This window comes from Sorex fumeus, unplaced genomic scaffold (assembly GCF_029834395.1).
Source record: "Sorex fumeus unplaced genomic scaffold, SorFum_2.1 ptg000054l, whole genome shotgun sequence".
Taxonomy (NCBI): Eukaryota; Metazoa; Chordata; class Mammalia; order Eulipotyphla; family Soricidae; genus Sorex; species Sorex fumeus.
In genome coordinates this window covers 36,790,600-36,814,793 of record NW_026606111.1, presented here as the reverse complement: position 1 = coordinate 36,814,793, position 24,194 = coordinate 36,790,600, and the positions used below count along the sequence as shown (strand labels likewise).

Sequence of the window (24,194 nt, the reverse complement as noted above, 5' to 3'; positions counted from 1 at the left end):
CTTGTATAAGTTTAGGTCAAAATATAATTTTGATAGCTAAGATAGCCAATTTTCTTACTGTATTTGTTAAATAGGCTGTTTTTTGCCATGTAGTGTTTTCCCTATAATACATCTAATATATATTAAGATGTCTTAGGACCCTCTTATATATGATAAGTAATATTATATTGCTTTAATAGCTGTAGCTCATGGTGTTCAATAAAAAATAGAAAATAGCTGTTGCTTTACAAATGCATTTTAATGTGTTCAATGACAAAGTGGTTGTCACTATTTTTTGTCTTCAAATTTAGCTATTCTTATCTACTTTTTCTCCCAGATGAAATTTATAGTCATATGTTAATTCAACTCCTCCTTCCACTTTAAAAAAAGCCCTTAATGATTTTAAAGAACTTTTACACTTTCATTTTCTCATGATCAAATATTAAATGATGCCTTTGGAGAAAATCCATATTTTTCTCCAAATTCTTAAGGAATTCTAATAAAATTTTTAATTTATAGATTTTTATTATAATTGAGAAAAAGTATTAGTTACAGACAAACTTTACTTTCTAAAAGTGGCAAAGTGATTTTATCAGAAAATGATAGAAGCTTTGTTTTTTTTAATCAAAACAAAAATGTTAGATAGCCACACAGTACTGAAAGTAAAAATATTTTAGGATTTTTTTATCTTGGAGTTGGCTATACAGAATTTCACCAATTTAATCTATAATAGTAAATTAATTATGTTATTAATATTTAGTAGAAATACATTAATATTTGGCATAAACAAAATATATTTTATTAAAAAATAGAGTAGTAGTTTTGTCAAAATATGTAGAAAAAGATCAGCAGCATGTTGCTTATTTCTGAAACACAAGATACGATTTTAAAATGTTTTCTTTATTTTAATTTTTCATGTTTTTTTGGAGGGGTTAGAGGTTCCTGGAATTGAACCTAAGGTAAGTGTCCTACTGCTGGTTCACATCCTCAACCCATGTCATCTCTTTCTAATGATCAAAATCATGTAATTAAGATTTTACCCTATTATGAGAGTTGGTTTGAATTATGAAAACAAATACCCAAGCATCATAAAGTTAGCAGATCATACTGCATGGTTTCCTGAGCACCCCACAGGTGACCTCCACCCTTTCAAACAAAAAGAAGTGGCCTGAGGGGCCCAAGAAATATAACAGTAGGCAGGAGCCTTGCCTGTGACCACTCTGATTTCAGCCCTGGCACCACATATGTTCTTCCGAGCTCTACCAAGACTGATCTCTGAGTGTAGAGTCAGGAGTTAAGCCCTGAGCATTGCCAGGTGTGCACTCCCACCCCCCCCCCAAAAAAAACACCAAATTTAGCAGATCATGACTTTTTTGTTTTCCTACTCTTATATGTTTTATTATATGGTGGAAGATGATTAGGAAATCTAACATTTGCAAATCGCTTCACAAATTAAAAATGTGTGTTAAGACTATACTTTTGGGGATCGTTTCTATAGTTCATTACTAGAGAAGTTTCTCTTATTGTGTAGAGCAACTAAAACTATAAGGAAGAGGAGCTGGAGCATCTCTCCTGAGCATGAAGCCAGTTCTAAGTTTGCTTTTGCAACTGCCTTTTACTGTTGATGAGCATTCTTCTCTTGGAAGAATGAGAGGAAGAGGATTTAGTTTGAGCGGTTTCATTTTTAAAAAAAAAGAAAAAGAAAAAATTAGGTGTTTCACTAAATCTTCAGCATACTCCCATTTTGTATGTTACAGGCTCTAAAATTTAGCATGACTTATTCTTTGTCTTCAATTTGCAGCTTTCAGATTTTTTCGTAAATGCTGAATTTAGTATGATATTTTAACTGATAGAACATCTATATTTAGAGTCTGCCTTTTATGTCTAGGAAGCTATATGCACTGTCTTCTTACTGCTGGAGGCTTATGGTCCCAATTATTTCTCTCTTCTGGATTTTATCTGGCAGAGAATAATAGCTTGATCCATTTGAATCGGCTATTTTTATAGGTCAATTAGGTTGACTACTGACAATTTCACATGGTTCCCCTATGAGAAAAGAACCAAACGGAAATCAGACCCTGGATTAACTTTAGGGGGACTGTAGAAAGGTGTGGTACCTCTTGTTTCCTCCTCCTTAGCCTAAACTTTCTTTGGCAGATATACTGGGGGACATGGTCATTAAACCTGGGTCTGTCCCAGGAACTCTGCATCAAGGGAAAGTCCTTACTATTTCATAAAGCCACATGAAGCGAAATAACTGGAGATATTTGTCTGGGTTTGGGGGGTTCACCTGGTTGTGCATGAGGGTTATTCCTAACTTGATGTTTCTCAGAGTTGCTTCCGGCAGTGTTTGGAGAACCAAGTGGTGTCAGAAATGAAACCCAGTGTCTCACACATGCAAGGCAAATGCTCTACCACTAAATACTGAAGATGTATCCCCCTTCACCCTTCACCCCTTGTTTCATGATATGACAACCCCAGCATATGGTAAAGTTTTGCACTGGAGACCTAATGAGCAATGTCTCCTTTGTGGTAGAGAAAGAGTGGAAAAAAAAAGTATTTCTTTCACTATCCCAGAGCTTGGAAGGGAATGAATATCCCCTGGGGCTCTGTCAATATCAGAGGGAGAAAGAAAGAGTCTCTTTTCATCCTTTCTCTGCCAGGCTAGGGTGGAATGACACAGTTCATGTAAAGACTCATTTAAAAGATATTTTATTTATTTCTATTTGGGTGCCACACCTGGTCGTGTTTAGAACTTACGCCTGGCTCTGTGCTCAGAGATCACTCCTGGTGGTGCTCAGAGGACCATATAAACCTGGGATGGCCTCTTGCTAGGCAAATGTTCTTCCTGCTGTCTCTATCATTCCAGTCCCAAGATTTATTTCTTAAAGATTTACATATCATCAAAGTAGGCATAAAAATCTTTGAAAGCAGGAAATCAGACTCTCTAAGAATAAAATGTTAACAACGGGTGTCTTTGAGTGGAATAACTGAATTTTCACAGCAGTACTGGTGCCAGATTCTCTGTTGTTTCTAAATTTCCTCTCCAGTGTACATACTTCCTTGAGAATACATAAAACAACACATGTTATCAGAGTATGACATCTCTACCAGCGGTAGAGCAGTGTTTCTCAGGGGACATGGGTAGTATGAGGGGAAATATGAAATGAAACAAACAAAAAAAACCCCACAACTCCACTGTTCCCAATCCAGTATAGCATAATGAGGAGGTGACCTCATTCCTCTTTCTGACTCTCTCAGCCCAAAAGAGACTCTTCCCCCAGCCTTCATCTCCTCATTAACGTTTCCCTCTGGCTATTTACAGGGAGAGAGCTCTCCTCCTGGGGCCCAGCTGTCAGAGGCTAAACCTGAGGCAACTGGTAGGTAACTCCAGGAGACAACATTTCCATACTCTCAAGTCCTCTGCTCTAATTGGCAGTTCTCCCTTGTTTCTAAAGGAATATAAATTATAAATTCATCTTCAGTGAGTAAAAGTGAACTGTGAAAAGTAAAGAATCTTAAAGAAGACAAACTATAATAGCACAGGCACAACAAAAGTCCTCTTCTGGCTGCAGTTCAACGTAAGAGAAGGAAGTTTAATATGGTAAATGCACGTTCACACCGTCACCATGTTAGTTCACTGGACTGGACCAAAATGTCAAACCAGAGGCAGTGGGAAATCCACCTAATCGAATAATTCTGGGTTGCAGCATCCCACTATCTTGAACAGACATTGGATAAACATCTCCATCCATCTAATTCTTCAGATCCCCCCACCCCAAACTCCTTTATTCAGCAATACTACCCCTCACCCTGGGTTGGAGCGATTGCACAGTGGGTAGGGCATTTGCCTTGCACGTGGCCGACCTGGCTGACCCAGGTTTGACTCCTTCACTCTTCTCTGGGAGCCCGGCAAGCTATCAAGAGTATCTCGCCCACATGGTAAAGCCTGGCAAGCTCCCCGTGACATATTCGATATGCCAAACACAGTAACAAGTGTCACAATGGAGACATTACTGGGCCTACTCGAGCAAATCGATGAACAATGGGAGGACAGTGACAGTGACCCCTCACCGCATTCCAAACTCCTTATTCCAGGACTTAAAGGTTTAGGTTTTACTGTCTTAAAATACTCATTTCAAAGAAGTCATGTTCTGCCATGTTGCCCAGAAGACCCAAACTAATCACTTATCACTTAATCACTTAACTTCCCGTTAGTCGTCGATTTGCTCGAGCGGGCGCCAGTAACGTCTCCATTTGTCCCTGTCGCGTGCTAGTGTAGCCCAATGGCATCTCTTCACTCCGGGAACATGGAGGGCCTCAAACCGATCGTTCATGATCTTGACAAAGAAGTCTGACCATCTGGTAGGTGGGCGGCCACGCGGTCTCTTGACATCCCGTGGAATCCAATCAGTAACAGCTCTAGTCCAACGGTCGTCTTTAAATCTCATTACGTGACCAGCCCATCTGATTTTCGACACCTTGGCATATGAGACAGCGTCCCTGATCCTTGATCGTCGACGGATGTCAGAACTCCGGATTCGTTCTCTCATTTGAGTGAAACGTGTTATTCCAAGCATAGCTCTTTCTATTCTTCTTTGGGAGACCTGAATGGCGTTCTCATCTTGTTTGCGTAGGGCCCAGGTCTCTGAGGCATATGTTAATGCAGGAAGAACAGTGGAATCAAAGAGATGTGCCCGGAGCCGGAGGTTCTTCGTCCTCTTAGCTATTTCTTCGACGTTCTTGAAGGCATTCCAAGCCGCTCTCTTCCTCCTGCGCAGCTCGGGTGCCAGGTCATTTGTCATGTTGACCTCTCGACCTAGGTACACATAGCTGTTGCATTCGGAGATGGTCGTTCCATTGAGAGCGAATGGGGCGTCAGGAACAAGGCTGTTTCTCATAAACATTGTCTTCGTAAGATTCAGCTGTAGTCCTACCTTTCCACACTCACGGTCAAAGTCGGCCAGCATTTGTGCCGCTTGGCTGATGTTTGGTGTTATTAAAACAATGTCATCAGCAAAGCGGAGGTGGTGTAGTTGCCGACCATCTATCTTCACTCCCATTCCTTCCCATTCCAGTCGTCGCATGATGTTCTCGAGGGTGGCACTGAAGAGTTTCGGTGAAATGGTATCACCCTGCCGCACCCCTCTCTTGACATCAACGATCACTTCTTTGTAGAATGGTGAGATCCTGGTAGTGAATCCGCAATAAAGCTCACGGAGGATCCTGATGTATTGGGCTTGAATGCCCTGATTGGCTAGGGCTTCAATGACCGCTTCCGTCTCAACAGAATCAAAGGCCTTCTTTAAATCAATGAACGTTAAGCAGAGCGGCATCTTGAACTCCCGAGAAACCTCAATGAGCTTGGTTACCGTGTGGATATGGTCGATGGTGCTGAATCCTTTGCGGAACCCTGCTTGCTCGCATGGTTGTCCTTCATCTAGTGTTCTGCCAATCCTATTCAGGATGACTCGAGTGAACAGCTTGTAGATGACAGACAATAGGCAGATCGGGCGATAGTTGCCAATGTCATGGATGTCTCCCTTCTTGAACAGTAGTACGGTCCTGCTGGTTTTCCATTGGGACGGAACCTTGCATTCAGACAGGTAGCGAGTGAAGAGCCGAGCCAGTGTATTGATGAGTACTGACGGCAGGTTCTTCAGGTGTTCAGGTCTGACCTTGTCTGGGCCGGGTGCTGTTTGCTTCTTTACCAACGAAATGGCATGTCGGATTTCGGAAGGGAGAACGTTAGGAACGACATACCCATCATGTGGTATTTGGTATGTCGGCAAGTGGACATGGCTATCGAAGAGATTTGAGTAGAAGTCATGGATAATCTTCTCCATTGCCGTTCTGGAGGATGTGATGGATCCATCAGGACGTCGGAGGGCAGTCATCTTGGTCTTATAGTTGGCGAAGGACAGGCGGGCGTTACGAATACTTTTCCCGGCTTCTGCCGCATCTATCAGTACTTCTGCTCTTCTCTCTTTGAGGTCTTCCTTGATTGCATCTCTGCATTGCTTTGCAAGCTCGGACGTTAGCTTGCGGTTGCCTGAGGCATGCGCCAAACCACGCTGGCGAATTAGCTCAAGAGTTTTCGAAGATAGGCGACTTTTTGTGGCTATCTCTCTCTTGGCGTTCCTCGCACATTCATGGAGGTGCTGAACCAGTCGATCGTATTCCTCGTCAATGTTGTCAACAATGGCATCTTCCCATGTTGCCGCAATAGTACCAAAGAGTTCCCAGTTGGTGGTCGTTCTGGGAGTTCTCTTTTTGAACTTTGCAGCCCTTTCTCCCCGCTCTGTGAAGTAGAATTTTGCACGAAGGAGACGGTGGTCCGATCCCGTTCGAAATTTTGGGACAACAGAGACATCAGTCAGGCAAAACCGTCGATTGAATATGATGTGGTCTATTTCGTTGTAGAATCGTCCACCGGGAGACTCCCATGTCCATCGTTTAGATTCTGCCTTCTGGAACTGTGAGTTACCATGAATGGTCTTGGTCGACATGATGAACTCAGACAGTCTCTCACCCTGTTCGTTCCATTCTAGGCCATGGGTCCCGATGTGAAGTTCTTCAGCTGATCTTCTCGGTCCTATCTTGGCATTAAAATCACCCACAATGATCTTGTAGAAGGTGTGGTCTTCTTTATAGAACTTCTCTAGCTCCATGTAGAACTTCTCGATTTCTCTTTCATCATAATGAGATGTTGGTGCGTAGACAACGAAGATAGAAACTGCAGGCAGTGAGCCACATCTATTCAAATGTAAACGTCCGATTCGGGTTGTTAGGCATTCGAATGAATCAATGCTCTTGGCCAAGTTTGTGTTGACAAGGAAACCGACGCCTCCAACACCTCTTTTATCGCATGTTCTGAGGAACAATTCTTCTCCGGTGTCGAAAACAGCATGGTGTCATTGTGCTGAGCATACAATAGCTATTTTATAGGAAATGTCCTATTTTCAGAATTTAGAAAAAGATTTCCATCAACTATTTTTCCTTTTTCTACAGATAGGAAATTAAGCATGTGAATTTTGAAAGTTCCCTTGTGCCAGACCATCATAACTTCCTAGTTGTTCAAGTATATTCAATTTTCTTTTATGGCTTCAATTCTCAAAAGCAAAGACGAAAGAAAGAGATGAAAAATGGACACTAGCATACACGGAAAATATGGGACAAAGACCTAGAATTCTAGGTGACCATTGGAAAACACAGATCATTAGGAGACAAGGGCTCTGGGATCTTGTATTAATCTGCCTCGAAGGAGAGTAGGGCTGTCCTGCAGGGCACATTCCTTCTGGGTAAGCTCATAGGAGCATTTGGGAGGGGGTGGAGGGTGAAGGTGGATGTGGGGGGATCTTGTGATACTCAGAGGTTACTCTTGGCTTTTCACCCAAAGATCATTCCTGGTGTCAGAGGACAATATGGATGTGGGGAGTAAACCTGGGTCAGCCACATGTAAGGCAAATGCCCTACCCGCTGCATACTGCCCTGGTCCCCCTCACTTGAATTTTAATCAGGCATAAGAACAAGTTCTGACTATCAGCAAATCAGGCTCCAAAAGTAGAAACTAAGTAATTAGGATTCTTTTAGTGTCTCTGTACCTATACCAGGCACTGAGCTCAGTTTCTTTTTCTCACATTTTACAGATAAAATAACAAAGTACTGAAAATAATAGGTAGCTTTCTGTAAGAGTCATCAGATGATCTAAGGTCAGCCACACTCCTGACACAAAGTGAGCTTAACAGCCAAGGTTCAGGTAAGGAGAGAAAATGGGCCGTTAGTTATAGTAATAATAGTCCAAGCCGGGCCAGCCTTGGCTCGGCTTCTCTCTCACTCTCATGCAGAAAAGCTCTCTGAGAAGGGAACACTAAGTAAAGGGTATTTGAAGGACTAGCTCAGGTTGGGAGAAGCTAGCCGAATGTAGACTATGGATTGAACTCAATGGCTGCTCAACGCCTCTAGTGCAAACTACAACACCCAAAAGGAAAGAGAGAACAAAATGGAATGCCCTGCCTCAGAGGTGGGGTGTGGTGGGGGGATGGGGTCGGGGTGGTGGGAGGGATACTGGGAACATTGGTGGTGGAGAATGGGCACTGGTAGAGGGATGGGTACTCCATCATTGCATGACTGAAATGCAAGCATGAAAGTTTGTAAATCTGTAACTATACCCCACGGTGATTCACTAATAAAAATTTTTTTTAAAAAAAAGCTCACTAAGTTAGATGGTAAACTTAGAGGGCACTGCAAAATAATCACTGGTTGCCCTTATTTTTTAATGTTAAAAGTAGTGGAAGTTAAAAGAAAAAGCATACAAGAATTACAATCCTTTGTTTTAATGGCAGGTCTCTGAGTGTTTCTTTTGAGGGTTTTTGGAGAAGTAGTTGTTTTAAAGGCAGCCAAGCCCACACTTGTATTACTCATTTATAGAATTCATGAACACAGGATCTTTAACAATAACAGTACAGAAAGTACACATTTTCAAAGTGCATATTGAAGGAAATGAAAGTTTTCTGATAAAATATTAATTTGACATTAATTTTGCATTACTTCTGATTCCTCCAAGCATTAAAACAGCAGGGAGAAATACTTTCAGAAGTAGAGGCAAACATCTTGTAATTTTATGGATCTGTTTCTAGTTATAACTTGACTATTCCAGGTTGTCTTTTTTTTTCCTGCGGAAAAGTCAAAGTTTCATTACCTCGAGTTGTCATTTATTCATTCGACAGGAATTTACTGAATGCCTCTTACATGTTCTCATTGTTACAGGTCCAGGAGTTCTACCAGAGTGAACAAAACACCCTGGATTTAGGTTCAAATGCACAAGCTGTGCACATATTTTTTTTTCTTTCCCTAAGGACTTACCCTAAGAACTCTGATAATAATTCTGCACTTTGTCCTTTCCATTCATTTGTCAGGTCATACCAAGACTCCCTTTGCAATCACCACCAAAACTAAATTGCACGGCCCCTTTTGACCAGGCTGTTCTGTAGCATTTGACATTATTAATCACTCTCTTCTTGAATTCTTTCCTTTCATTTTTATCTCCTTCCTCTCTTTTCTCTGCCTTCTATCTTTAGGGAGTCATTTTATTCTTCTTGACCCTCAAAGCTGGTTTATTTTGTTGCTCTTTCTGTTTCGCGTTTTACATTTCCCACCTTTGGATTCTCCCCCCACCTCTTACTTCATTCCTGACCAAAGTTTTTTATTTTGCAGTCCTGATCTCTGTGTCTTCAACATGTTGTCATGATCTCAACTCAGCAATCTTGTCTTTCTGGTGCAGTGCTCACTATAGAACTCTGCTGTGCTTGGAGGAATGTAAGGTGTCTGAAACTGAGGCTGCCCATGCACAAAGCCTGTCTCTGACTCATCCTTCTCTTTCTTTCTGAACTGATCATCTCAGATCTCCTTTTCGGATTCCTTTATGAGTTTCTGGTCTATGTGCTCCTAGATCTATTCTCATGTCTCAAATCCTATCCTCTCAGGACGCTACATAGCATCTTTTCATTGACCTCGACTGATTTCACTTACTGTTTTGGATTTGTAGGTCACGCCACCATGGGGCCAGAGTGCGCACTCAAGAGAATATATATTATCTGTGGAAGACTGAGGTTTGATCCTTAACACTTTTAGGTTTGCTTAGCATTTTTAGGTACTACTGGGAACAACTCCCAAACAACAACAAAATAATACTATGATAATCACTTATCAACCTTCATCCTTAATATGATTCATATTTTATTTTTCATTTCTTTTTTGGGGGGCCAAGAGGGTGTTGCTCCAAAGCAGGGCCCAGAAGACTTGGGTCCACTCTCAGCAGTAAGTACTCTGAGAAACTGTATGAACCTGCTGGTTCCAATGCTCAGACCATGATGCAGTGTTGCTTGTGTCTGGTGGTTCTGGGGCTCACCGAGGCCATATCTGGTGGTTTTTGGAGGTCCTCTGAGTTATGCCTAACAGTGCATACTGTTGGGTTGAGTGTGGTGCTGGGGATCAAACTTCATTCCTTAGGTACGAAAAGCATATGCTTCAGTCCTTTGATTTATTTCTCTGACTTCAATTTGTCTCTTTGCTTTATTTTAATATTTTACATTTGATCTTAAGCAGTGTAGTTTGCACTATTACTGGTATAATTTCATACATAAACGTTCCAGTATCACACGCTGTACCAGTGTCCACTTTCCTCCACCTTTGTCCTTGTGTCACCCTCACCTCCATTATCCTCATGGTAAATTTCTTACTGGAAGCCAGTTTTCAGTTTCTGTTTCCTCAGTACATATTTTAAACTTCAGAATAACAACACTATATATGTGGATGTACCAGTTTTCCATAGTTCACATAATAGACACATGCCCTATACATACTCATACCTCTGTACTCAAACAACCTCCTCAGGGAATGGAACCATGAGTTACACAGTTGCTTAGGTCGGAACCCGCAAGCCTGACATCTGGAGATCATCCCGTCCCTCTTCAAACACTTTATTGACTCGCTTCCAGAACTTCTCACATTTTCCTCAACAGACTTTCTCCAGCCTCTAAATAGTGGTGTACCCTAAGACTCAGTCTTCACATCTCTTTGCTTTTTCTTCCATCTGTAGTCACTCCATTGGTGTGATCTAATCAGATCGTGACTTTCAGTATCATCTATATGAAAATGACATGTACATTCATTATTTCAGTTTCTGACTCTCTCCTGAAGTCCTGATGCATATGCCCAGTTATCTGTGCCAAGCTATCTTAATACTTAACAGGAAGCTTGAATGCATGTGGCCAAAGCAGAACTTTTGGGTTTCTGCTTCACATCTGTTCTTCTTCACTTTCCTTCCATGTACCATATGGCATAGGTTGGCCAATTACTATAGAATTATTCTTAACATTTTTTTTCTATGAAACTCCCTCTATACTCCCAAGTAAACACAAGAAAATTCCATGGCTTTTAATTTAAATAAGTTTCAGCATCACAGCTTCTACCAGTGTCCACTTTCCTTGAAATGTATTCAAACACTTCTAAGCAGCTCCAAACCTAGATCCGTGTCGCATTTATCTTTCAGCCAGTAACTCCTACTTTTTAACCATGTCATTTCCTCTTTTTAATCAGATCCTCATGCTCACAGTAGTATGAACATCATTTCTCAGCCATGAAATGTGGGTTCCCAGTATATTCCAAAGGGGTCACAGATGGAAATCACCTAAATGAAAGCCACAGCATAACACTAAGGGGCTGACTGTAGGAGGGAGATGGGAGTGCACACAAAGAAAGCAAAGTTGGAAGGGATCATGGCTGAAAAAGGTTTATAGACACCAATACGAACATCCAAATTCATACTCTAAACAATTCCCTATTCTTCACATTCAAATGATTTACCTCAGAAGTCCAACCTCCTTTCCTTGACCTACATTGCCTAAATAATCTGATCCTCTCTCCTTATTTAATGTAATTTTTTAAAAAAATATTATTTTATTTGGGGGCCAGACCCAGCAATGCTCGGGGGTTACTCCTGACCCTGCACTCAGGAATTACTTCTGGCAGTGTTTGGGAATCGAAACCAGGTTGGCTGTTCAAGGCAAATGCCCTACCATTGCACTATCATTCCAGCTTCTAATGTCATTTTTTAATGCTAGTGACTTCATTTTCATTTCATAATTAGACCAAGTTCAGAGTTCTGGACCCTTCCACCACTCTCTATGCTTATAACTCTCTTCCCCATTACTTTGTATTGCTCACATCTTTGAGGCCAAGTGGTAGAGAGAGAAAATAAGTTAGGTATGATTTTGAAAAGAAGTTTGTGGAGGGAGATCTGTGCTGAAAGTAGATAAAGGAGCAAGCATGATAACCTCTCTGTATCTGCATTGCAAACCATGATGCTCCAAAGTAGAGAGAGATTATGGGGAATGTTATCTGACCTGAAGGAAGTGGGAGGGTAGAAAAGAGGGGGTATACTGGGGATATTGGTGGGGAATGTGCACTGGTGGAGGGATTGGTGTTTGATCATTATGTGATCGTAAGTCAAACATGAAAGCTTGTAACTATATCACGGTGATTCAATAAGATAAAAAAAAAAGTTTGAGGAGGGTACAGCACTATCCCATTTTTGCAAATATATGAGTGACTATGGCAAAAATGCATAGCATATGCATAAATATTTATTAAGTTCATAAGCAAACAAACATGAATTGATCCTTTTTTTAACTACATATCAAATAAGTGATATAGGCTCTTCTTTTTAGCTGCCTAAATTTCTTTAGTATCTCCTTGTTTGTTCTATTCTTATCCTTCACCAGGCATGTGGAAAGTCTTAAATGAAAATCTCATAATTTCATTCATCAGAAGTATTTCTTGCTGAGTTCAGTTTAGATAATAATATCTCCAGGACATCCTTTTTGACTTCCTAAGTCTGGAGTAGGTGGCCCTTTGGGAGATGCCATGGATCTCTACAAACTGACTGAAGATAGAAGGAAAATGAAAGATATAGAATGAATTCCCTCCTATGTGGGCTATAAAAAAACTAGTAAGAAAACTTTATTTTATTAATTTTTTATTGTTATTGTGTTAATTTAATGTGCCTTATTGATTTTATTTATGTTATTTTAAATTGATTAAATTCAATCATTAGTCTCTCAAGTTTATACCATTAAGGTTGGTTTCTCAAGAATTTTCATTTTCATTCATACTATTACCAGCTTTAAAGCTTATTTTGGTGGGGGTAGATTTTCTCTACTTTTCCAGTAGAAGGAACTACAACTTTTGATTAGAAATCTGTTTTGTGTTTTTCAGAATCTAAGTGTGTGAGGAGGAGAGATAATGTTAATCTATCAAGAAGTTTTCAAACAGCTATCCTTTGTGAGGAGGACCAGCCTGGGTATGAAATCCTTAATTATTCTCTCTTCTGTCACTGGTTTGTTCTCACTATCTGAGTTCAACTACTATGGTCCTAGATTCTTCCTTCATGGCCAACCATGGATATTCCTTCAGTAACTGCCTTCCTCTGTACCCATAATAGACTGGATTTCTAGGGATTGGGTGGGGCTGGGTATCTCAAACTTCTAAGCTATTAGAGTTGAAATAATTGAAATAGAGTTTAAGCCATAGGATAGGTATTTTATCCTGAGATTCTGGAGGCTCAGGAGTATCACTGATGGTGTTGGGACTGGGAACTCATTCTGTCATAATTACCCATGTTGAGAGACTAGTAGTAGCACCAGGCTTATGCTATAGAATGAGCAGTTCCCTTATTATAGCCTCACTTAGTTCCTAGAGAAATTTTGCCCTTGCCTTATCTGGTATACAACTCACACTTTGATAGGTCCAGTGTGGGTGTAAATTTTCCAGGCAGCAGAAAGATCTTTGATGTCTCTTTCCAAAATCTGTTAATACCAAGGGCTTTTAAATACATCCACCTTCAAGAATATAGGTTCTTGGATTGATTAAACATCTGATTATGGTAAATTGACATGAGTTTTATGAGCTACATATAGATGGTTTATTTCTTTTAAAAGAGAATCTTTACTGGGTCTATTTCTCTTATGTTTTATGGGTATGTTTTTGTTGAAGCAATAAATAATTTCTTTTATTATGAACTATTTATATAAACTTGTTGTCACTGAGGCAATGAGTATTGCCTAAAGGCAATAAGCAGATGATTTTGACCATGAGGAGCAGAAGGGAAGTGCCTTGTATAGAGGCTAGTTTCTGTCATTCTCCTATCAGAAGGTATCACAACTTCTGAAATAATGACAGAGCTCTCACTTATGGGAGCCAGGAAATACTCAGCCATTCTCTCTGATTTCCTGGTCAAGGGTCTTCAAACTGTAAATGACCTATAATTCATAATATGGTAATATAAATAGCTTTTGCCATTTTCACATATGTTTGAGTTCTTAGTACTTCTCATTTTCTGATTCTCAAAGGAAATCTGAAAATTTTGATCTTAAAGCAGTTCACAGACTTTTTTCTGACTTATAATTTGTAAATAAACTCATTGGCAAAACAAACAAACTTTACATCCTCAAGTGCTTTGCCAAGGACAATATACACACTTTCCTTTTCCAAGGGCACTTTTCTACTTTAATCATGTATTGTAAGTGGACTTTTTGTAGTGATTGAGCTGAAATGAGCACTTCAGCAAATACAACCAGGTTTGGCATGGAAGTATTTTCATGTATGTCTCTGTCATAGAAACACCATTTTTTTCCTTCAATGAGTTCATCTGGGCAGCATTGGGAATATTGACACGTTAGTCACTACAAAGTGAGAAGAATTGGGCTGGACTGATAGCACAGGGGGAGGGTCCTTGATGTGCATAAAGCTGAACTGGGTTTGATCCCTAACATTCCAAATGGTCTCTTGAGCACCAGAAGTACCTCTGAACATCACTATGGCCCCAAAAGAAAATAAACAAACAAACAAACAAAGCATTGGGAAGAGCTAACAAGTAGGATCCTCTTCTCAAAGGATGTAAAAACATAGATGCGGGAAGCCAGGGAGCATATCCCTTTCCCGCACCCGTGTGTGTGCCCCTTTTCCTAGTGTTGGGCCCCCACCACTGGGAAGCCAGAGGAGACTTTGGGGAACATCTGCTGGAGTTCCGCAAGACCTCCAACCCACTTCTTCAGGGTCCTGCCCTCCTTTGCAGGTCCCTAGGTTAGCATGGCCATGCGACGGGCTGAGGGCTTGGCCTGCACATAGGGAGTGTGGCCTCCTCAGAAGTAGGCGTGGTCTTATCTGAGGCCACGCAGTTATATTTCCCACTCACAGCACTCTCGACTCACATACCAGCCTTTATCACCTAATTCTGTGGAAAAAATCCTGGCTGACTCAACTACAATGCAACAATAATCCACAGGCCTATTCCAATTCTAACATAAGACCAGTACACAAGAAGCTGTACAAGCCCAATATAAAAGAGCACTTCCTGGGGCTAGAGAGATAGCAGAGTGGGTAGGGCATTTGCCTTGCACGTGGCCGACCTAGATTCCATTCCCAGCATCCCATATGGTCCCCTGAGCACTGCAAGGAGTAACTCCTGAGTGCAGAGCCAGGAGTTATTGTGCATCACCAGGTGTGACCCCAAAAGCAAAATAAATAAATAAATAAATAAAAATAAAAGAGCACTTCCTCCAACACTTTACTAGATGCACGTCATAAGCCACAGAATAATGCCTGAGAGGAAGGTCAGATTCTAGAAAGGGAGAAAGGTGACCACTATTGACTGACCTTATTCAGAGTCCTTTTCCATGATAAGAGGGAACAGTGCTAATGAATTCCAAGGTTTTACCTCTTGACAACCACAATAGCATGAAGAAACAGTGCAAATCTCCACTACAAGGAGAGGACAAAGAAAAGAAACCCGAATCCTCACAGGGGTTACCCACAAATATGCTCTCTCCAATAAAGAATTCTGAGATGAAATGCAGAGGATGTTCAAGAAACTACTCAAAGAATCAATGGAGGAGACATCTAGAAAATTAAAGAAAAAAATGAAAGAAACAGTGGAATGGATAGTCAAGAAAATACAGGAAGAAATTAAAGCATAAATAAAAAAGCTACAAAAAGAAGTGTCACAAATAAAGGATTTGGTAGATGAAATTAAAAACTCAGTGGGTGCCCTTAGCAGTAGAATGTACACAGCTGAAGACAGGATCAGTGAGCTTGAAGATGAACAACAGAAATCGGATAAGAAATAACACACAATGGGAAAAGACCTCGAAATGGCTCTAAAAAGAATCAGAGACCTAGGGGATGACTCCAAGAGGAACAACATTAGAATCATCAGAGTACCAGAAGGATGAGGAGGCAACCCCAATGAAAAAGCCACAGTCAAAGAAATCATTGCTGAAAGGTTCCCAGAGATAAATAATGCAGACATCCAGATCCAAGGTGCTAGAAGAGTGCCAGCTAAAAGAGACCCAAATAAAAACACTCCAAGGCATATCATAGTCAGAATGATGGATGCCATGGATAGAGACACAATACTGCAAGGTCAAAATGCAGCAAGGTCAAAGAAGGAAATCACATACAAAGGAGTACCCCTTAGATTTATAGCAGACCTATCAGAGGAAACCCTCCAAGCCCGAAGACAATGGTGGGATATAGTGAAAAAACTCAATGAAATAAACACCTCACCAATAATACTTTATCCAGCAAAACTCTCACTCAAACTCGATGGAACGATTCACCATTTTATAGATAAACAACAGCTCAGTAACTTCATAGTTTCAAAACTGAACGTAAAAGAAGGATTAAAGGTGCTCCTGTAAGATAAGAAGGAAAACACTTATAAACTCAACCAACCCCTAAAGAAAGATGGCACAATACTCCATGACAATAATCTCTCAATGTCAATGGTCTAAATGCACCAATCAAGAGACACAGAGTGGCAAAATGGATCCAGAAACTAAAACCAACATTCTGTTGCCTACAAGAAACTCATCTGAACAGTCAGAGAAAACACAGACTCAAAGTTAAAGGATGGAAAACAATCCTGAAAGCAAACAGCTCCTTCAAAAAAGCTGAGGTGGCCATACTAGTATCCGATAACATTAATTTCAGGCTGAAAAAGATTAGAAAGGATAACGAAGGCCATTTTCTCTTCATCAAGGGATACGTACAACAGGAAGAAATCACACTCTTAAATGTATACGCACCTAATGAAGGAACAGATACTTAAAACAACTGCTAACAGATTTTAAGGAGGACATTGCTAGCAACACAATAGTAGTTGGGGACTTCAACATCACCTTATTACTCCTAGATACATCAACAAGAACAAAACTCAGCAAAGGAAAAAATAGAAGAGAGAGGGCAAATAGACCTATACAGGGCTTTACACCCCAAAAAGAAAGACTACACATTCTTCTCCAGTGCACATGGAACATTTTCCAAAATAGACCACATGCTAGGCCACAAAATATACCTCAATAGAATCAGGAAGATGGAAGTAGTATCAACAATCTTTTCAGAACACAATGCGCTGAAGATAGAAGCGAATCACAAAAAGACACTGAGAAACAAATAAAACACCTGGAAATTAAACAACTCAATGTTGAACAACGAGTGGTTCAGGAAGGAAGTCAAGGATGAAATCAAAAGATTCCTGAAAACAAATGAGAATGAAGACATGAGCTACCAGAACCTATGGGATGCAGCTAAAGTTGTGCAAAGAGGAAAATTTATAGTGTTGCAAGCATTCCTAAGGATGGAAGAAAGGGCCTACATAGATAACCTAACCTCATAGCTCAAGATCTTAGAAAAAAGGCCAACAAAAAGAACCCAAATTTGGCCGAAGAAAAGAAATAATAAAACTTAGAGCAGAAATTAATGACATGGAAACCCAAAAAGCAATTCGAAAGGTCATTGAAATCAAGAGCTGGTTCTTTGAGAAAATAAACAAGATCGATAAACCACTAGCAAGACTTACAAAGAAAGAGAGAGAGAACCCTAATAAACCGAATCAGAAATGAAAAAATGGACATCACAACAGAAACCAAAGAAATCCAAAAGATCATCAGAGACTACTTTGAGAGTCTTTATGCCACAAAACAAGAGAACCTAGAAGAAATGGATAAATTCCTGGATTCCTATAATCTCCCAAGATTGAACCAAGAACACTTGGGATACCTGAATAGACCCATTCATATCAATGAAATTGAAATGGTAATCAAAAGTCTTCCCAAAAATAAAAGCCCAGGCTGAGACGGATTCACTAGTGAATTCTTCCAAACATTTAAGGAAGACCTTTTGCCAATTCTCCTCAAGATTTTCCAGGAAATTGAAAAAACAGGAACTCTCCCAAACAGCTTCTATGAGGCACATATCATCCTAATACCAAAAGCAAACAAAGACAGCACCAACAAAGGAAACTATAGGCCGGTATCCCTGATGAACACAGCTGCGAAGATCCTCAACAAAATATTAGCAAATAGAATCCAACAACTCATCAAAAAGATCATACACTACAACTAAGTGGGAATCATCCTGGGGATGCAAGGATGGTTTAACATTCGGAAATCAATCAACATAATCATATCAACAAAAGTAAAGATAAAAACCATATAATCATATCAATAGACGCAGAGAAAGCTTTTGACAAGATCCAGCACCCATTTATGATGAAAACTCTTACCAAAATGGGTTTTGAAGGAACTTTCCTCAAGATAGTCAAAGCCATCTATGACAAACCCATGGCAAGCATTATCCTCAATGGGGAAAAACTAAGAGCCTTTCCTCTAAGATCAGGGACAAGACAATGATGCCCACTATCACCTCTTCTGTTCAATATAGCACTGGAAGTATATTGAACAGAATATTGAACAGAATATAGCAATAGCGATTAGGCAAGAAAAAAACATTAAAGGCATTCCAATAGGAAAGGAAGAAATCAAGCTCTCACTATTCACAGATGATATACTATATCTAGAGAATCCTAAATCCTCTACCAAGTAACTCCTATAAAAAAATATACTTGTACAGTAAAGTCACAGGCTATAAAACTAATGCCCAAAAATCCATGGCCTTCTGATACACAAATAATGAGACAGAGAAAAGTGACAGTAAAAAACACTATCCTGTTCAAAATCATGCTCCAGAAGATTAAATACCTCGGAATCAGCCCAACTAAAGAGGTAAAGGACCTCCACAATTAAAATTGCAAAATGTTACTCCATGAAATAAAAGAGGACAAGAAGAAATGGAAACATATCCCCTGCTCATGGATAGGAAGAATTAACATTGTCAAAATGGCAATACTCCCAAAAGCATTATACAGATCCAATGCGATCACTATAAGGATACCCATGAAATTCTTCAAAGAAATAAATCAAGCACTCCTGAAATTCATATGGAATAACAAACGCCCACGAATAGCTAAAGCAATTCTTGCTAAAAAGACTTAGGGAGGCATTATCCTCCCCAACCTCAAACTGTACTACAAAGGGTAATAATTAAAACAGCATGGTACTGGAATGAAGGCGGGGTCATAGACCAATGGAACAGGTTGGGATATCCATACACACAACCCCAAATGTATGAAGATCTAATCTTTGATAAGACAGCAAGAAATGTGAAGTGGAAGAAGTAAAGCCTCTTCAACAAATGGTGCTGGCATAACTGGACAATCACATGCAAAAAATTGGGCTTAGACCTCGACCTAACACCATGCTCAAATGTCAGATCAAAATGGATTAAAGATCTCAACATCAGGCCAAAATCCATAAAGTACATTGAAGACAAGGTCGGAAAAATCCTCCACGATATTGAGGCTAATGGTATCGTCAAAGACAACGCTCCACTGACCATCTAAGTGGAAACAGATTTTAAAAAATGGGACTATCTTAAATTAAGAAGTTTCTGCATCTCAAAAGATGCAGTGACCAGAATACAAAGACATTCTACATAATGGGAAAGGATATTAACCCAATACCTATCTGATAAGGGGTTGATATCAAGGATATACAAAGCACTGGTTGAACTCCACAAGAAGAAAACATCCAACCCCATCAAAAAATGGGGTGATGAAATAAACAGAAACTTTCTCAAAGAAAAAATCTGAATGGCTAAAAGGCACATGAGAAAATGCTTTACATCACTAATCATCAGGGAGATGCAGATCAAGACAACAATGAGATATCACTTCACACCACAGAGACTGGCCCATATCCAAAAGAACAAAAGCAACCGGTGTTGGCATGGATGTGGTGAGAAAAGGACCTTCCTTCACTGCTGGTGGGAATGCGGACTGGTTCAGCCCTTTTGGAAAGCAGTATGGACGATTCTCAAAAAATTAGAAATTGAGCTCCCATTTTACCCAGTAATAATACTCCTGGGAATATATCTTGGAGAGGCAAAAAAGTATAATCGAAATGACATCTGCACTTCTATGTCCATTGCTGTACTGTTGTTCACAATAGCCAAAATCTGGAAAAAATCCAAGTGCCTGAGAACAGATGGCTGGTTAAAGAAATTTTAGTACATCTATAAAATGCTATACAATGGAGTACTATGCAGGTTTTAGAAAAGATGAAGTCATGAAATTTACATACAAGTGGACTACATGGAAAGTATCATGCTAAGTGAAATGAGTCAGAAAGAGAGGGGCAGACATAAAAAGTTTGCATTCATCTGGGGAATATAAAGTAACAAAATAGGAGACTAATATCCAAGAATAGTCGAGATAAGTACCAGGAGGTTCACTCCATGGCTTGAAGGCCAGCTGCACATGCTAGGGGAAAAGGCAGCTCAGATAGAGAAGGGAGCACCAAGTAAAGGGTTTTGGGAGCATCCTTCCAGGATGGGAGATGCATGCTGAAAGTAGACTATAGACCGAACATGATTGCCACTCAGTGCCTCTTTTGCAAACCTCAGCATCCAAAAGGAGAGAGAGAACAAAAGGGAATGCCCTGCCCAGAGGGGGGATGGGATGGGGGGATGGGGGGTGGGAGGGATACTGGGATCATTGGTGGTGGAGAATGGCAACTAGTGGAGGGATGGGTACTGGATCATTGTATAACTGAAACCCAAGCACAAAAACCTGTAAGTCCACAACTGTACTGTATGGTGTTTCACTAATAAAAATAAAAACACACACAAAAAAACATAACATAGATGGGAAATAGAAGCTACTTTTACTAGCTTCTATTTTGAAGAAGGCTCTCAAAATGTTAGTGCTTTCAAATCTGAAAGGAATAAGAAGTCTGACATCAGACACCATGAGGGTCATTATTCTGCTTATAAACCTAAACTAAAGCACAATGAAAGCTAGGCCTTAAAAATGAACATTTTTGGTGGGTGTACAAAGAAAACTTATTATGCATGGTGTGTATGAATTTATATACTTAATATTTAGTTATCAGAATTCATTCATCTCAAAAAAGTTTTCAAGTAGTTACTGTGGAAAATCATAAGAATATATTTTCAAAATTTATTATAGCTGTACAACAGTGTTGACACTGATGGTTTCAGTGTACATAGACACCTCACCTCGCTACCACCAAAGATTCCCCACCCTTGGGTGACCTTCAGTTCACCTTCTCCTTTCCTAATCTTATACTCACAGTTCATATTTTAATATTCAGGATTTGAAGTACTCATCATTCAAATACCTTTAGGACTCTAAAATTACCTTGGTGGCACTCACTGGTATATCTTTATTGCAAACAACTGTTCTTCTTTGAGAGTAAGGTTTACTTTTTTGTGAATAAATTAAAATATGTAATTAAACTTATAATATTCTGGATCCAAAAGAAGAATATATCATAAGAAAAACTTCATGTCAGAGAGATAGTACAAAGGTTAAGTCACTAGCTTTGTATTTACCTGTCTCCCATTTTATCTCCTGTGTCCCATGGTCCCCTTAGCACCACTTGGAGTCAACATGAGCTTAGAGGGGAAAAGGCAGCTCAGATAGAGAAGGGAAGAAAAGCCAAGAAACCACAAACACTACCAATGTGTCCCAGACCCCTTCAGCCTGCCCACACACACACAAAAAGATTGCCCCTGATGGTTTCAAATGAAATCTCCTAAATTATTTTTAAATGATAGTCAAATCTAGCAAGTGTAAAATAACAAAAGATGAGCAGTTTTGACAATTAAAATCCATTTGTATGTACAAAATTTGCTATTTAAATAAGTTACTTTTATTTTATGTATTATAAGTAATTCATATTTTACATATGTCTTAAAATACTGTATTATTTCAAGGACATTAGCACTGTCCTCCCATTGTTCATCGATTTGCTTGAGTGGGCACCAATAACATCTCCATTGAGAGACTTGTTGTTACTGTTTTGGGCATATCAAATATGCCACCATGCTCTGTGGGACGGGATACTTTCGGTAGCTTGCCGGGCTCTCCGAGAGGGGTGGAGGAATATAGTATGATACTGAAGCAATATTTCTACTGTAATCAAATCATCTTGTGAAGGGCTGGAGCCATAGCACAGTGGGTAGGGCATTTGCCTTGCACATGGCCAACCTTCCAGCATTCCATATGGTCCCCCAAGCACCGCCAGGAGATAATTCCTAAGTGCATGAGCCAGGGGTGCATTGCCGGGTGTGACCCAAAAAGCGAAAAAATAAATCATCTTATAAAAGACAAACAGACCTGGCTTTACCATGCAGCTTCCATTGGTAAAAGTTCCCTTCTCACTTGGGGAACGACCATCAACTCTCAAAAGGCTCATTATCCAGCCTACATTTTATCCACATTCCCTACTCCTCCTGACCCTAACTTTTCCTTACCAAAGTTACCCAACAGCTGTTCCTAGAAACACCCACAAATAGAAGGGCCTAATTTTCAAGACCAAGGAAAATACTCGGATTTTGTTCAGCATTCATTTTTCATTAATGCCCTGAATTCCTTTTTCCAGTTACACCTAACGTTATTATCTGGAAAATAAAGAAAACTGTAATATAGAGAGGGGATTCTAATGAAATTATTCAGAGTTTGTTTTCTCTTCATTATCATGTTATTACCTAATTATAAAAACTATTTGTAGCTATATTATTTCAATTACATTACTGGGTCACCTCAGTTTACCTATCATCCTCTCAATACTTTATAGAATGCAATATTAATTTAGTTTGGTGGGGTAGGGGCTGGGAAACACCTAGTGGTTCTCAGAAGTTATCCCTGATTCTCTGCTCTAGTGACCTCTGACAATACTCAGTGGACCACATATGGTAGCAGGGCTAAATCAGGTCAACAGCATATATGACTTTCTTACATGCTGTTGAAACTGATTTAGCAGAGAATCAGTTTTTTCAAGGGGAGCAATATTAGGTTATTATTTTTGAATCTGTAAATGTGTTCATCAGAAAAAATGTATGATTGTTTCATTTTATTAATAATCTTTAATATTTATAAAATGGAGATTAATTACTTGAAAACCTTTGAGAATGATATTAATAATGCAATTTTAAGTCAAGAAGAATGACATAAAAATATAATCATAAATTGTATAGATATGGGATAAGTTAAAATCAGAAATCATAAATTAAAATCATAATAAAATAAACAAAAATCATGTAAAGACCAAATCAGCATGTTCATTCAAAAAGCATACCTTAATTAGCTCAAGATATGGAACATGGCTAATTGAAATACCCTGATTTTTTTTTGCCTTAAATTTTTATTAGTGAAACACCATGAGGTACAGTTGTAGACTTACAAATTTTTGTGCTTGGGTTTCAGTTATACAATGATTGAATACCCATCCCTCCACCAGTGCCCATTCTCTACCACCACCAGTCCCAGTATCCCTCCCACCCTCCTTCCCCCCATCCCACCCTACCACTGTGGCAGGGCATTCCCTTTTGATATCTCCTTTTGAGTGCTGTGGTTTGCAAAAGAGATACTGAGTGGCAATATTTTTCAGACTATAGTCTATTCTCATCAAGCGTTTCCCATCCTGAGAGGAACCTCCCAAGACCCTTTATTTGGTGCTCCCTTCTCTATCTGAGCTGCCTTTTCCCCTAGCATGTGCGGCTGTCCTCAAAGCCATGGAATAATCCTCCTGGTACTTATCTCGGCTATTCTTGGGTGTTAGTCTCCTATTTTGTTACTTTATGTTCCCCAGATGAATGCAATCTTTATATGTCTGTCCCTCTCTTTCTGACTCATTTCACTTAGCATGATACTTTCCATGTAGTACCACTTGTATGTAAATTTCATGACTTCATCCATTCTGACAGCTACATAGTATTCCATTGTGTAGATGTACCAAAGCTTCTTTAACCAGTCATCTGTTCTTGGGCACTCAGTTTTTTTTCGAGATTCAAGCTATTGTAAACATTGCTGTAATGAATAGACAACTGCAGATGTCGCTTCGACTATACATTTTTGCCTCTCCGGGATATATTCCCAGGAGTGGAATTGCTGGGTCAAATGGGAGCTCAATTTCTAGGTTTTTGAAAATTGTCCATACTGCTTTCCAGAAGGGCTGAACCAGTCGGCATTCCCACCAGCAGTGAAGGAGGGTCCCTTTCTCGCACATCCACGCCAGCACCGGTTGCTTTTGTTCTTTTGGATGTGGACCAGTCTCTGTGGTGTGAAATGATCTCTCATTGTTGTTTTGATCTGCATCTCCCTGATGATTAATGATGGAAATACCCTGATTTAAAAATTTTATAAAAATTAGTTTCTAATAAGGTGCACCCACAATTTATCAGTTTCCAAAAAGAAAGGGCTGGAGAGTTGGCAAAAGGGTTAAGGCACATGT

General features: G+C 39.7%; 1 protein-coding gene and 1 non-coding gene across 2 annotated transcripts in view; one reads left to right on the top strand and one right to left on the bottom strand.

The window, feature by feature from the left end:
* The window catches only part of SLC35F1 (solute carrier family 35 member F1), a 532,726-nt gene that overhangs the window by 81,878 nt on the left and 426,654 nt on the right, over window positions 1-24,194 (bottom strand). The gene's annotated exons all lie outside the window — the stretch shown is intronic.
* Window positions 1,447-1,656, top strand: LOC130033903 (small nucleolar RNA U3). The gene has a single exon (XR_008794008.1). It is a non-coding gene; the product is annotated as a small nucleolar RNA U3 (small nucleolar RNA).